General features: G+C 38.6%; 1 long non-coding RNA gene across 1 annotated transcript; it reads right to left on the reverse strand.

Moving 5' to 3' along the window:
- Positions 1-8,671: 8,671 nt before the first annotated feature.
- LOC120520236 lies at positions 8,672-15,799 on the reverse strand. The gene is made up of 3 exons (XR_005631793.1): positions 15,768-15,799; positions 13,272-13,299; positions 8,672-8,758 (listed from the first exon to the last, which is right to left on the reverse strand). It is a non-coding gene; the product is annotated as an uncharacterized LOC120520236 (long non-coding RNA).
- Positions 15,800-16,477: the final 678 nt, after the last annotated feature.

Consider the following 16,477-nt stretch of genomic DNA (forward strand, 5'->3'; position numbering starts at 1 on the left):
ATAACTTCTCCCCACCTTCCCTTCTATAACTATAACCTCAGGCAATTAGATGTAGTAAAAGACAAGCAGGGGTTAAGTTACACATAAAATAATGTATTACTGATAATATCCATAAATAATAACAAAATGCAAAGTACATTTGAATATTGGCAACCATACAACCTGATAAAATGGTGGTGTGTAATTCAGGTGGCACACAGACTTGTAGTTACTTAAAATGTCTCTAGTTAAGGCATCGTTGGTGCTCAGCTTTCAGCCACATGTCTGTTCAATATGGCTGCTGAGCTGTGCTCTTCATTGTGTTGTCTTCATCATCACAGGTTAGCAAGAGAGATGCTTCTTCATCATATGTTGGTTAGAGAGAGAGAATGTGGTTGAGCAAGCAAATTTATAGATGTTCTCTCCAATTCCTAGAACCAATAGGACATTATGGTACTTAAAGGCCTCTGAGACAAGCCAATTCCAAACAGCCATATCTCAGACCAATGGGAGAAATAGTACATTTAACACCTGCAACCCCCCCAAGACCATATGTTAAGCTAACCTGGCTTTGTGTGGGGGATCAAACTGGTTTAAGACACATCTCCCCCAAATCCTGTCATAAAATTACAAAGAGACAGTCGTAAAAGGGGGTGCAAAATGGGTAAATGGGTTGTGCAAACACGAATACCTCTCACCACTTGGTTTGCCTAAATTATAAATAAAGACATACAAAACATTTATCAAGTTATATGTAAAATCTCCCATCACAACACTCCACCCCGATGAATGTTTTGTACAATGTCTTTATAAACAATGTCTTTAAATTGTTTAAAGAGTCTGATGCATAACTTGTGCATTGATTGGCAGTATTTGCTCTCCCAGTGTTAAAAGTTGTCCGTGACCATTTGTCCATTACATATCTTCTTTATTTCAAAGACAATCTGAAGAACTTGGAAGCGCTCCTGATGACGTGTATCTGCTCCAGCTTCCTTTAACTGTTTCTTTAGCTTTCTGCAGTCTTCATATGTCATCAGATCTGGTGGTTCAAAATGAGACAAGTCCACACCTTCCACTAAACTAGTCCACTACAATTTAGTCTATTGTGTGAATTTTTAATCTGTGCTTGTTTTGTGTCTAACTGCTAATTAGACCCCTGTCCCAAACTATCTGTTTAAGCATATGCAGCTGTACAATTAACATCAAAATTTGAAAGGTAACATGCCACAGGTGCCAGTACAACCACTTCTGCCCAAGTGACAGCACATGTGCCACTGCATAAACTGTTCACAAACCAACATTTGTGGCCCTCTGCACACATTTGGGGTTGACTTAGTTGCCTCTTGTGCTTTCCTACCCATGGTGCAACTCTTGACTGCCATCAGCCTTTACCAGTATAGGCTGGCATCACCACCATGAGACATCAAGCTATGCAACTCTCATCATTCCCCCCGTAGGCCACCCCTAGAGTTGTTTGCTCACCATATGCATACTCATTGTGCTAAACACCTCAGTTCAGAATTGGCCCACTGGTCCTGTGCCTGCACCATAGCCGACAATCTCAGCAGGGCTTCCATATTTTCCCAATTAGACTATACCTAAACATCGGAGCCCATATGTCTTGCAAATGTATCAGCTGCACCTGCTTTCCTGAAAAGTTCACCAATTTTCTTAGTATACATTTTCTTAATATTGTTAATTATATTAATATCCCACTTAATTAATTAATACCCAGAATGTATACTTTATGAGCCCAAAAGTAATCCCCTTATTTTGGCATTCCTAACTGGTTTGTTCAGTTTCCACCCCTTGGAATATAAATTTGCTGCAGTATTGAACAAACCTTTCCTTTTAAACTATAGCTATTGTGACTAGTCCTATTATTATTGCATGACTTGTGGACTTGTTACTCACTTAAACCCCAGTAAGTGTCTTTTCTTGCTGTCTCTTCAGTTCTTCTTCATGTCTTTGTCTTTGTCTTTGCTTGTTGACTTTGTCGTTTTTTCATTCCACTATGTAGGCAGGTCTGCAAAATGGAAGGTGACAAAGCAGTTTCTGTCCATCTCATTTTCTTGGCTGTCGACCTGGTGCCAAACTCAAACTTTGCTTCCAGGCATTCATTGGAACAGCTTAGCACTAGTGCCATGCCATCCAATGTGCCAATGGTAACCCGATCTCCTGCATGGATTTTACTCTGCTAATTGCCTTCACTATTTATTACCTGCACCAAACCAAAGTCCATAAAAACCTTACAATAGAAGTAGCACTATTGCAAAAGGCCAGAAAATTGAAACAGAAATAACTGTTTTCCATTTCCTGTCTTCCTGCACTACCCTTCTATTTTTTCATTGCCTGTGTGTCCTTTTTTATTGTATGCTGCTAACTGCTACCTGAAAGTGTGGGCTAAAGCCTCCAGAATCCCAAGTTCTAAATCCAGCATCTCCTAAAACTGACCTGTGTTCTTTACTAAAGACCAGCTCACTTTTCTCCATTTTATTGCATGGAGATTCATAGGCTGTCTTTTTAAACAACTGGTCAGTCAGGTTTCGAATTACTGAACCTAAGTGTGTGTGCTTTTTAATTACAGCTGGGCCTAGCAGAGCTGTTAGGACCTTCACACCCCTGTGCATTCCTGGCTTCCTGCCTGAGCTTGTAAAACTTCCTGCTGCACCATCCCCAATCCTTTGTTCTTTGGCTTGTCCTGATCCATTCAAACCAACTCCTAAACTGGTGCACTTTCTTTCCAACTCAGCCATTCTTGCACTAGCACATTCAGACCTTTCACACACAAGCACTTGAATCCTTTCATTTCCATTGTTCTTTGTTTTAATTCCACACTTTCTTTACTCAGTACCATATGCCAATATCCAGTTCATGCCCTCTAGTCAACAATTGCCATTCACACTCACCAGCTCCTCTGCCTTCTATCTGATCTCTTTGTCCTAAATCAAATTTCAGTGCAGCACTGGTTACCTTTCCTAACAGTGGTGAAATACCTATCAGTGTAGCATGCTCTTTAAATACTGGACAGACCTCAGAATTACCTGGAGATTGTGGTGCAGTGGAGAATAAAGGAAGAAAACACCCTTGCTGTTTTCCCTTCCTTTCATCTCTCTACCACTCTTTATCTGAGCACTCATCTGTCTCATGTAAGTCACCCACCCATGTTTTAGGGTTCCAGTCCGATCTGGTTACTATTGCCCTAACTTTCACCATGGGCGGTTTACATTTCTTTTTTCCACTTCTTTCACTGCTTTCTACTTTAGCAGCGGATGTTCTACATGCTAACACTTCACAATTATCACACCAACTGTTACATCTTTCAAAACTCTCACTCAACATTCCATAACTTTCACTTTCATTCACTTTGCTATTTTCTTCCTTATCATGATCTTCCTTATTACCAATAATACAAGCTAGTAAACCTCTTATAACAGCAGCTGTCTTCTTTAAACCTGATCTCTGTTTTCTTGCTTTTAATCCTTCCAGCCCCTTCCATTTTGTGGCACACTCAGCTCAGCTTCTGCTTTCTCTACCTGAACTACAGGTTTCCTAGCTTTAGCCTGCTTCCCTCTGCCACTCCACTGGAAGATGGCTGACTTTAAAATGAACTTAGGCATTTCTAAGTCTACAATTTACTCTAATACAATTTGCCAAATTCGTTATGGGTTGGCCTACTTTTGCCCCTGTAAGCAAACATACACATACATACACAAAGATTCTAAACGAATAAGTACCGTATGAATGACGAATGCATGTCCCATCACTCCCTAGCACTTTAACCACTTAAATGCCGTATGAATGACGCATGCATCTTTCACCACTCCTAGCACTTTAATTAGGGACTCACTACACCAGCACTAACAAACATGCGGGTGTCCTTGTGACACACATGAAGTCTCTACACTTTGTTGGTTATATTCCATTCAGCAACCAAACAATGTTTTACTTCCACCGCATTTGTACACTGGGTGCCCTAAAATTCACATACATAAACAAACACATACATCAAAACAGTATTTGCAAACAGGGTGCAAAACTTGGTTACCCAAAATCCTGCCGACTATGCCAATTGTTTTATCTTGGTAGAGTAATATATGTATTGCTCTACTTTCCCTATTGTATTATTAATATGTAGCCTTAGAATGCCTAATCTCACAGACTTACCACGTTTATAAGATATTATATATAACTTCTCCCCACCTTCCCTTCTATATCTATAACCTCAGGCAATTAGATGTAGTAAAAAGACAAGCAGGAGTTAAGTTTCACATAAAATAATGTATTACTGATAATATTCATAAATAATAACAAAATGCAAAGTACATTTGAATATTGGCAACCATACAACCTGATAAAATGGTGGTGTGTAATTCAGGTGGCACACAGACTTGCAGTTACTTAAAATGTCTCTAGTTAAGGCATCGTTGGTGCTCAGCTTTCAGCCACATGTCTGTTCAATATGGCTGCTGAGCTGTGCTCTTCATTGTGGTGTCTTCATCATCACAGGTTAGCAAGAGAGATGCTTCTTCATCATATGTTGGTTAGAGAGAGAGAATGTGGTTGAGCAAGTACATTTATAGATGTTCTCTCCAATTCCTAGAACCAATAGGACATCATGGTACTTAAAGGCCTCTGAGACAAGCCAATTCCAAACAGCCATATCTCAGACCAATGGGAGAAATAGTACATTTAACACCTGCAACCCCCCCAAGACCATATGTTAAGCTAACCTGGTTTAAGACACACCCCCAATCCTGTCATAAAATTACAAAGAGACAGTCGTAAAAAGGGTTGGGGGTTGTGCAAACACGAATACCTCTCACCACTTGGTTTGCCTAAATTATAAATAAAGACATACAAAACGTTTATCAAGTTATATGTAAAATCTCCCATCACAACATACACATACCTTTTTTTTTGTTGTTGAAAATAAAGCTCAATCCCTTATGCACACTTATGTCACGCTAAAGAGGTTCAGCAAAATTGATTGGGACACAGAAAAGAAAAAGACAATGACAGACTCATATGGTGTCTCACACTTTACATGTTAAAACACGTGGGAAATACTGCAAGAGAAATAAATAATTAAAATGATGTACTCTGAAAAACATGTCTATCATTCTGCTCAGGAATAAATTTAACACCAATAAATCAAAGATATTTGACTGAAAACGTCTACACTTCAAGTGGACAAAAAAGAGCATGAAAACTGAGACTCAGGAAGTTATCCATTAATAATAATAATATATATTATTTGTATTAATGTACTACTACTAATAAAAATTATTCTTTACATCTATATATTGCTTTCCTCACTTTTCAAAGTGCTTTACATAGCAAGTGGTGAGCCACTACAACCACCCTGTATGTGCAGCATCCATCTGGATGATGTGATGGTAGCCACTTTTGCACCATTACTCTCAACACACATTAGCTGTTAGGTGAAGAAGTGGTGAGAGATAGTTAGTCAATCTGAGACGGAGGATGATTACGGAGCCAGGATGACCCTGGTGGCTAATTTACCCAGGATATCAGGATACACGCTGCTCTTCATGAAGGCTCTTTCATGATCACAGAGAATCAGAACCTCGATTTTAAGTGTCATCCAAAGGATGGAGCCATTTTTACAAAACTAGGCAAATTGTTGCTGCTGTCACTGATTGCAGACGCTTATAGTTTTATATTTTCCTAGACACTCAGATCTAAGAGGATGAGAACATATAAATGGCCTCTGTCTGCAGTTACCTGTAAGTCATTTACTACTTTAACGAGTGCAGTTTCTGTGCTGTGATTTGTTCTAAAACCCGACTGAAATTTATCAAGAATAGCAGGTTTATTTAGGTTATCATTTAACTGCATAATGACTGCCTTCTCTAGAATTTTACTTAAGAAAGGCAGGTTAGAGATGGGTCTAAAATTTTCAAGAGCCGAGGGGTCAAGATTATGCCATCTAGTGGACTTTGATCAATTAACCAATAAGTTTTATGTATCTTTTTTATTGTAGACCACACACACACATACACCTATACCTATTCAAATACTGGTGTATATCTTCAAATAAATTAATTCAATTTCATTCTGAGCTGCTGTGTGGAATTCTCTGCATCATTTGCCAGTGTCCTGATCGACACTCCGGAGTGAACACTATAAGTCCTGAACACACTACAGATAAAGTGGTCCTTTGATACAATTACACATATTGAAAAATATGAATGTTTATTAGTGATATTTTTTCTTTGATTATTGTATATTCGTCTGGAGAAGCCAGATGGACTGGAATTCACATTCTGGTAGGAAGATACAAGAACCTCGATTGACGTGACTGGAGTGAATATTCTAGGGTGAAAAAAATACACGGAAATTTGTGCCGGAATAAAGCGAGAGTGATTTACGAAGGGGTAGCAATGTTTAGTTGTGTTGTTTTTGTCAATAAATAGTTGAAAGAAAAATAATCTCAATGCCAATTTCTGAGCAGGACTTTAAAAACATCAAGGAAGGACAAGAGCATCATATGATGTGTACACAGATTAAATGATTAAATTTAAAAACACAGCACCAGGTTGGCATCAGCTGCTGCTCTTCTTGATATGCCAGGGTGCCTCCTAGTTCTTGAGAGTCCATGTGGTGCTTATTTTGATGGCTGCTACAAATTGATTTGATTATTGAAATTTCTTTTTCCATTTTGCAGACCAGTATCATTTGCTATGGTGAATTCCTTGGTAGTAACTGTAATTATTGGGGATATGTATTTTTTATTTTTGTCCTTGTCAATCGATTTGTATGGATTATTTTCCATCAATCAGTAATGCACTGTAGTGGATCATTTTGCTTATTGTTACTTTTTGCACTTCTGTTTTGTCTTTTTCACCAATTATAACTGGATGGAGAATGTTCAGGGGAAGATCATACTGGTTCCCAAACATCCCGGAAATGCTCCTCACAAGCCATGCTGGATTACCAGAAGCCATTCTGGGTCCAGAATAAAAGGAGTCCGCTGACCTACCTTGAGGTTTCACAACTGGGAAGAAGAGAACCGGAATTTCATTATTTGAATGATTATTGGCTGTGCTTTATTGTTCAAGGTACTTTGAGGATTAAAAATCCATTATATGAACCTGTGATTATGTTGGGCATTATTGGGTCTGGGGTTTGGAGGTTTTGGTGTTGCCCCCTGCTTGCTATACAATATGCTTAGAATTATGTACTCGTCCAAACCTTTACTTTCAAAATTATTTGTCATCTCAGTCCTTGGGAAAAATTAATTTATCACCAGACACAGAGGAGGCTTACATTTTGTACACTGGATTGGGCATTGAATTTATTGAATTATTAATTAATTATGTTAATTATGTCTTAAACATATAAGCATAGGGTAATAGTGAGGGGAACCTCTTTCAGGTTCAGATGATATTAAAAGTTGTGTCCCTCTGTGATTGGTGCTGGGGCTGCTGCTTTTAATATAAATAAGTGATCGGGACAGAGATACTGTATACTGTAATCAATACAATGGCTAGTTTTGCAGATTATACCAAACTGAGAGAAAAGGCAGACAACGAACAATCAGTTAAATAATTGTTACAGAGGAATATTGGATAGCACACCAGCTTGGGCAGAACTGTGTAAAATTAATTTTAATGTACGTACATGTAAAGCATTAAATGTAGAATATACAAATATTATAATAAATCCTGAATGCTCACCATTCTGGGAATGGTTATATGGTAACTTCCGACCTTTTGAAGTAAGAACTACACTGAGAAGGGTTATCTGTGTGCCACTAATATTCTGTGCTCTGCTATCTGTAGTGCCCTGTGGCCCTAGATTTCACACCAGGATGTAATGAAGTCGGGGATTCTGATGTTCCTCTGACGACACAAACATGGTGTGTCCTGTGATGGACGGCACCCGTTAAAGGGTTGATTCCTGTCTTATACCTAATGCTGATAATGCTGACCCTGATCACATCTGAGTTTGAAATGGAAACATCAGGATTAGGAATTGTCATGTTATGGTCTAGTTGTTTTTTTGTTTGTTTGTTTTTAAGAAGAGTAGTGATGAGTAAAACTTTGCAAACAAATTGTTTTAACACCATTATCACATATGTTTTTCATTTCTCACATTTTTTTCCATCTGAAAATTCTGCTGTAAACTTGGGAAAATGAACCTGCTCCTTGAATGTCTTAAGTAGGCAAGTACAGGATGCTGAAAAAAGCATATTGCATTGACCCTCCGCATCAAGAGGAAACAATTGAGGTTTGTTCGGGCATCTGGTATAGATGCCTACTTTGGCACCTCCCTGTGGAGGTTTTGCAGGCATGGTCAGCTGGCAGGAAACCCTGGAGAAGATCCAGCACTTGCTAGGAGGATTATATCTCTCAGATGGCCTGGAAACACCTTGTGAGCATGTGAAATTGTATGCTGTATTTCAAATTATTTAAGCAGACATACTGAATTTTTCGAGATCTTGGTATGAAAGTCTTAGCTTTTGCTGCCATCATCATTATCATCATAGGAGATTGTATACCTCACGAAGGAACATAAACACAAGGTGTCTCCAGTGATTCTATAGCAGCCATGAAGCTTGCTCATTCACAGGAATGTCTGAAATCAAAGGAATCCACTAGAGCCGTCATGGTGGAGTAACAAATCTATGTGATCAATCTGGATTGACAATTGAAGACACAAGGAATAGTGATGCATGACTACTTTATTAAAATTTGACTACAAAAGGTTTTTAATAATTAGACGCTTCAGTGGATGCTTGACGTCTCTTCATCTAAGAAGAAAAAAAAAACAAAAGATGAATGAGCAGATTACAGCAAATGTAACAATTAAACATTCAATGAAAGGACTGCAGAGCAACAAATGGTAAAGAAGGCCAGTTGTCAGCAGAGAGGATGAGACTAAGGGGCCAAGATGGTTATGATACACAAGATAAGATTTTTAACAAAGATAAGTAAAAATGAGTGGAATGATTCACATAAAGTAGAATTTACAGAGAACATAAAAAACAAAAGAAATTTGACAAACGAGAGCAGACCACTCAGTCCATCAGTCCTGTTTGTTTAGCTAATCGCTATGCTGCTCCAACTCCATGTGAAATGCATTGGATTTAGAAAGTATTCAGTCACCTTCACTATCTGCACATTGCATGGTGTTTTAGATTTCATTTTCAATGGAAAAATTGTCCATTTTTGTCCATCAGTCTACATTCAGAAAGCCAAAATGACAATGTGTGAACATTTCTTACAGAACAGTTACCAAATTTTTAAAAATTTAAACTGAAATGTCTCATATATTCCTAGAAGTACTCAGACAGTTTCCTGTGTCACTAAGGTGTATCCTGTTTGATTTACTGATCCTTGAGATGTGTCAAGAACCCTATTAGAGTCCACCTGAGGCAAACTGAATGGATTACACATCATTCAGAAAGACACACGTGTCTCTGTGTATAGAAGGTCTCACAATTCACACTGCATATCAGGACAACAACCAAGTCAAGCAGTCCAAGGATCTCTCTGTAGACCTCCCCAAAAAAACTGTGGTGAAGTATAAATCAGGGAAACGTTATCAAACCATTTCTAAAATTATGAGTGTTCAAAATGACCTCATGAAATGTGAAATGGAAGAAGTTTGAAACAACCAGGACTCTTCCTAAAGCTGGCCATCCAGCCTTCCTGAGTGATGGGGCAAGAAAGAGTCTTAGACAGAGAGGCAAGTAAAAACTCAATGGTCCTCTGCTGAGATGTGGGAACATGTGAGAAGGACAGCCACATTGGAAGCATTTCATACATTCTGATTATATTTAATCAGAAGTGCCGCCATCTTGAAGCAGTCACTCTTTAGACTGTGAAGACGTTTTTATTCACTTCCTAATGTGTTTCTCTATTGTGTTTGTTTCTCAATTGTATGTGGTTTGCCTGCAGGTGCCCCAACTCTTTATGCTTCTTGTTCTAGTTTCACCTAGAGGATGAAAGAATATCATGCTGGAGAAAATAATTTTTCTATGCATCAACTACTTTATGGCAACTGTTTTTTAATTTTTAAATATTCAAGACGGGGCAGAGCTTTCAACCAAAAAAACAATGGCAAATGAAAAGCCCTGGAGCAAGTTTTAAAACTGACTGAAGCTGAAGAATTGCTTGAATCGTGCAGTAATGATGATGATGTGAATTGGTTATCAAACATTGACACAAATAGCGAAAATACCACCTGGCTAGTAGATCCTGACCTGCACTGTTTCAGTTATATTCATATTTGTCATCTTCTTGAAACTGCGGCCACTGACTTTCTTATGGTTAATTTATGGGTAACTCTGCACTAATGATGCCAGTTCATCCTGATTACCAGAACTATTTATGATTTGTCAATGACAGTCTGGTGGATTAAATAGTTGTTGAAATGAACTGCTATACTGAGCATTGTCAGAACAATCAGAGTAAACCATTTGCTTGTCGCATTCGCTGACAGCCTATCAATGAAGATGACTTTTGGGTGTTTTTCAGTAAACCTGATATGGCAGGGCATAGTGGGAAAACCTGTCCAGAGATGGTGCTGGTCCACAATCCGGTTGTTACTGATGTCCATTTCCGGTGAAGAGTGAATGTCGCTTATCACTCATTATGAAATACCTGACTATGACTATGATGATGTCCTTCACCCAGAACTGAAACTGTATAAACTTTGAGAGGTGTATGAAGTGATCATAAAAAATGTGCAGAAGGATTTGTTCCCAATTGTGACTAAAGAATTAACAAAAGGTACAATTTAAGGCAGTCTTGGGTAGAATAAATCACATTAGAACAATTTGGATGAGGAAAGGCCATCCAGCCCAACAGTACTCATTAGTTCTATTTACTTAATTCTTTCAAAATAGCATTAAGTCGAGATTTGAACATCCCTAAAGTGCTACTGTCTACCACAATACAAGGTCACTTATTCAATATACCTGTGGTTCAATGTGAGAAGAAAAACTTCCTAATGTTAATGCAAAATTTACCTAAAACTTATTTCCAGCTCTGTCCCCGTGTTCTTGATGAACTCATTTTAAAGTCACTGTTTCTATCCACTGGACTAATTTACTTCATGATTTAAAAATATTCAATAATGTCTCCACTCATCTCCATTAGCTTAAGCTGAAAAGCCTCAGCCTTTTAAATCTCTCCTCATAACTTATCACCTGTAGCCCTGGAAAAGGCCAGGTTGCTCTTCTCTGGACTTTATTCCATTCTGATAGTCCTTTTTGTAGCCTGGAGACCATGACTACACACAGGACTCACCAGTGTGTTATAAAGCTTGAGTACATCTTCCTTGGACTTGTACTCTACACATCAGGGTCTTATATAAATTGACATTCTGTTAGTGTTCTTAATACCTTCTAAACTCTGTCTGGCAGTTGATAGTGTGGAGTCCAGTACGACTTCTAAATCTAAAATTCTCTTAAGGTTTACTTCAGACCTCCTATTGTGTATTCAAACCTTATATTTTTACTTCCTATATGTAATACTTTTTATTTACTAGCATTAGATTTCATCTGCCATGAATCACCCCAAGCCTGTATGCTGTCCAAGTCCCTATGTGATGGTTCAATGGATTCTTCATTAGATGGTAATCCACCTAGCTTGGTATTATTTGAATTCTTAAACAGCTTGTTATTTATATTCAAATTAAATTATTTATATAAATTAAAAATAGCGGCCCTGGTGCTAATCACTGCTGGACACCACAGTTAACATCACCCAATTCTAATAAAATTCCTCACTGCTTCCTGTGTTTGAGCAAATTCTGCACACCACACCCTGAACACCAGCATCTTTTATTTTGATGCCCATATACCAATTTTTGAAATAATTTCTGAAAGTCAATATCAATAATATCATGCGCTCCACTCTCATTGTATCTTGTTGTTGCCTTCTCATATAATTCCAGCATGTTAGTGAAACACGACCTCCCTCTTTTTACCCATATTAACTGTTCAGTAAAACTTCTGCCCTTGCCACGTGTTGCTTGATCTTTTCCTTAATATTTCCATTCATGTTCTCATTCTCATTGTGAACGATTTGGTTTTAAGTTCTACATTGTATGCAAAGCAAGTTCTGGGATTATCTGAGACAGGATACTTCACACCAGTAAAGGGACCAACTGAGATGGCAGGTAGAGCCAATAAGGCATCGCTATATCATCTGTGCTCTGACCAAGGTTACTCTATAATGAAAGGCAGTTTCTATACTGCACCTGAACTGCGTGAGATTTTACTTCAAAGCAAAAAACGATGCAAACTGAAACATGGTGCAGTAGCTTTGTGACAAAAAGGGAAAATGATTGCAATGAAGTGGAAGGACCAAAAAGACATCTGCCTCCCAAGCACTGTTCACAATGAAGCAAATGTCAATGTCCATGTTGGGGAAAATATGGAAGTAAGTTTGGTGTTATAATCGATTACTATAACACAACAGATGGCATTGATCATGAGTGTCGGGCACTAACATTCAAACCTGTCTAGATGGGAGAAATAAAGGTGCTGGAACAAAAGTAGATGGCTTGGTGTGCCAAGTGGGTAAAAACAAAACGGTTTAATCTCAATAAAAACAAACAATGGAACCAAACAAAAGGACTTCAATGTGTGTTTTCTTGTCAATAAATATTCATTTCAATCGGTCATTTTAGATGGATGTTGTTCTGGCTCAGGGTGGCGCAGAAGCCTGGTCAACATCTAAAATGAGACACCATCCTCCGTGGACAGTGTCCTTTTATTTTGGACAAGAAGGGGTGTCGATTCTTTTGTTTCGGTGCCCTCAAGGGATGTTTACTCATGGTTGTGAGGGAAGAAGGACATAAGATTGGTAGCAACAGTGCCCTCTCTCATCCTGGGGTGGTATAACTTAATTTAGGTGAGCCAGGAAGAAGACACTCTGGTGTGTATGTGTGACTCCTGTTATGCGGAGGCAAAATAAAAATATATTACAAAAAAAAAAAGTCTTTCAACATCTGCGAGAACAGTGACTATGTGCATTGGTGACTGTTTCAAAACAAATTGCATGAAGGATGTGCACTAAATCTGTACCATTACCTCAGTATACATGAGACTTGTCTTGTCTACTGTCACTCTGTTATTGTGTTGTCATTTGGATGTTTTTGTTACACATAATACCTTTTTTGTTGTTGAAAATAAAGCTCAATCCCTTATGCACATTTATGTCACGCTAAGGAGGTTAAGCAAAGTTGATTGGGACACAGAAAAGAAAAAGACAATGACAGACTCATATGGTGTCTCACACTGAGTGCCTTACCTTTACATGTTAGAACACATGGGAAATACTGTAAGAGAAATAAATAATTAAAATGATGTACTCTGAAAAACATGTCTATCATTCTGCTCAGGAATAAATTTAACACCAATAAATCAAAGATATTTGACTGAAAATGTCTACACTTCAATTGGACAAAAAGAACATGAAAACTGAGACCCAGGAAATTATCCATTAATAATAATAATAATATATATTATTTGTATTAATGTACTACTTCTAATAAAATTTGTTCCTTACATTTATATATTGCTTTCCTCACTTTTCAAAGTGCTTTACATAGCAAATGGTGAGCCACTTCAACCACCCTCTATGTGCAGCATCCATCTGGATGATGTGATGGTAGCCACTTTTGCACCATTACTCTCAACACACATTAGCTGTTAGGTGAAGAAGTGGTGATAGATAGTTAGCCAATCTGAGACGGAGGATGATTAGGGAGCCAGGATGACTAGGCCCTGGTGGCTAATTTACCCAGGATATCAGGATACACGCTGCTCTTCATGAAGGATCTTTCATGATCACAGAGAATCAGGACCTCGATTTTAGGTGTCATCCAAAGGATGGAGCCATTTTTACAACACTAGGCAAATTGTTGCTGCTGTCACTGATTGCAGACGCTCATAGTGTTATATTTTCCTAGTCTTAAAGAGTAGACAGGCGTGGTGGCTCTGAGGCTAGGGATTTGCACTGGCAATCAGAAGGTTGCCGGTTCAATATCCATAAACGACAAAAAGTGACTCTACTTCGTTGGGCCCTTGAGCAAGGCCCTTAACCTGCAATTACTTCGTCCTGGGTATGATGTTAATCTGCATCCAGCCCTGCATGTAGGCCCTTCAACCTGCAGGAAAACCCTGGAAGTTGGTGGCAGAATTGACTCTCCAGCCGCCAAAGAAAGAAACTTCTCGCTGGTTCCATTCCATCTGAATTTGTCTGGTGCTGACATGTCACCCATTGCATTGCTGGACTCATGTCCTAATCTGGGATCCTGAGTTTGTTAGTCATTATGCATCTTGTGTGAAATAACAAAATTGCTCAGTTACTCCATAATAACATTGAATTGAAGGGTGGGCCCGACTAAAGAAGGTAGTCCAGAAGAAGCATTAGAAGGACAAGAGTGGAGAGGGGAAAGAAAAGTGTAAGCTAAAGGTTAGAGTTTGGATACTAAATATTGGGACAATGACTGGGATTCGCCAGATTTGACGGTGTGATGGACATTATGATGTAAGAATATTGAGAGACAATCTATCAGGAATATCTTCTCACCGCTAGATGGCAGCATCCATCAGCGGTGCTACTTGTACTGACACTCGCAAGGAATGTTGGCCAATAAGACAGGCGGGGGGGGCCAGGGTGTTACTGCAGGGGTACATGATCCCTAATTTGCAGAACCTCTGCTTGAACTGGAAATGCCTTCATCCAGGTGAGTCAGAATCAGGTGTGGAGACGGACTGGGAGATCATAATCAGCAGGAGAATAAAATCAGAGCAAGCAGCACCAGGGATGAAGTGGTGGAGATTTAACGATGAAGAGGCTGATGAACAGGTTTAGGGAGAAAGTTTGAAATGAAGTGCATTCATTTGAGAGTATGGAGGAATAGTGGGAGAAGAACAGCAAAGTTGTATTCATTAAAATTGAAGAGATGTTGGGATAAGATGACAGGAAGGAGCCCACATGGGGACAAAGAGACATGGTGGTGGGACAAGGAGTTTCAGGATGTGATAACAGCTAAGAAGGAGGCAAAGAATATCTGGTACCAATCAGGGAGGGAAGAAGATAAATAAATGGATTGGCAGAAAAACAAGAAGGCAGTGGCAAGAGCTCAGGGACAGATTTTGGAGGAGGTGTATGAAAACCTGAGAGAAAAGAGAGGGACAAAACACTTTTGGCATGGCGAAGACTAGAAACAAGGTTGGGAAGGATTTTAGTCAGATAAAGCAGATGAAGAGAAGAGAAAAGAATACCAAAGGAATGGAGGAACTGTATCAATGTACCCATGTATAAGGAAAAGGGTGAGATTGAGGACTGTGGAAACTATAGAGCTAATGTCACACATAAGGAATACTTTGGAAAAGTTAAAGAGAGAAGTCTTAGGAAAGAGACCACCATAGGTTGAAGCAGGTTGTTTTATGGACATGTGATGTGGAGAAACAATGAATATGTGAACAAATGAGGGATTGGGATGGGAAAGAAAATGATGGATACTAAAGTGGAGTAGGATGGATAGAGTAAAGTAAGATCTGAATGAATAGGGTCTGTCTAAGGAGGAGGTGCAGGAAGAAAGTTGATTAATCACAATGACCCCACATAGAAGTGGGAAAAGATCTGAAGATTTGTCTCTCAAACAGTATGGAGAGAACTGTATGGGCTTTTTTGTACTCAAAAAATCTCAACAGAAATCACCACAAAACAAAGCATATTGAATAATAAGTTCAAATTTGTTTAAGTTTCATATTTTTTAATGTACGAAATTCTTACTTGATGGGCAGAGTCTCTTATCTGGAGCACCCTGAAAGAGAAAAATTTGTGACTGATCAGAAGAGTAAAGCATTGGACATTTTCTTTTCTATATCAATGATAACTTCACATGACAATCACAGGACATTAAAATTAACTAAATTAAAAATAAAGAATCCCTGATGGGCACTCAGATGACAGAGAGACATTCACATCTGTAAGAGAGCAGCTACTCCATGGTAGGTGTCAATGCATTTTAAAAGCCTGTGGTGATCAATTAGCTGCCATTATTGCTTGCATTTTGTAGACCTCAATGACAGAACTGATGTCCCCATCTGCTCCATAAAGACAACAATGACCATTTTCCAAAAGAAAAGATGGAGATTCTTTGAGAAGCTAGCATATTGAAGATGAAAATGACATGTACACATCTGGAATATCATCATCAACAAGTCAATACATTTGCCTTCTACAGTGGACTCAGAAAGTATTCAGAACCATCCACTTTTTTCACATTTTGTTATGTTGCAGCTAAAATCAAGCAACACCAAATACCACAGAATGACTAATAGTAAAAAAATTCATTTTTGTGAAGATATTAAAAATACAAATCTGAAGTAGCACATTACTGCAAGAATTTATACCCTTTACTCTGTACTTAGTTCAAGAACCCTTGGCAGCAATTCCAGCCTGGAATTTTCTTCGGACTGCAATGACGAGCTTTTCACATT

Source organism: Polypterus senegalus, unplaced genomic scaffold, assembly GCF_016835505.1.
Source record: "Polypterus senegalus isolate Bchr_013 unplaced genomic scaffold, ASM1683550v1 scaffold_4905, whole genome shotgun sequence".
Taxonomy (NCBI): Eukaryota; Metazoa; Chordata; class Cladistia; order Polypteriformes; family Polypteridae; genus Polypterus; species Polypterus senegalus.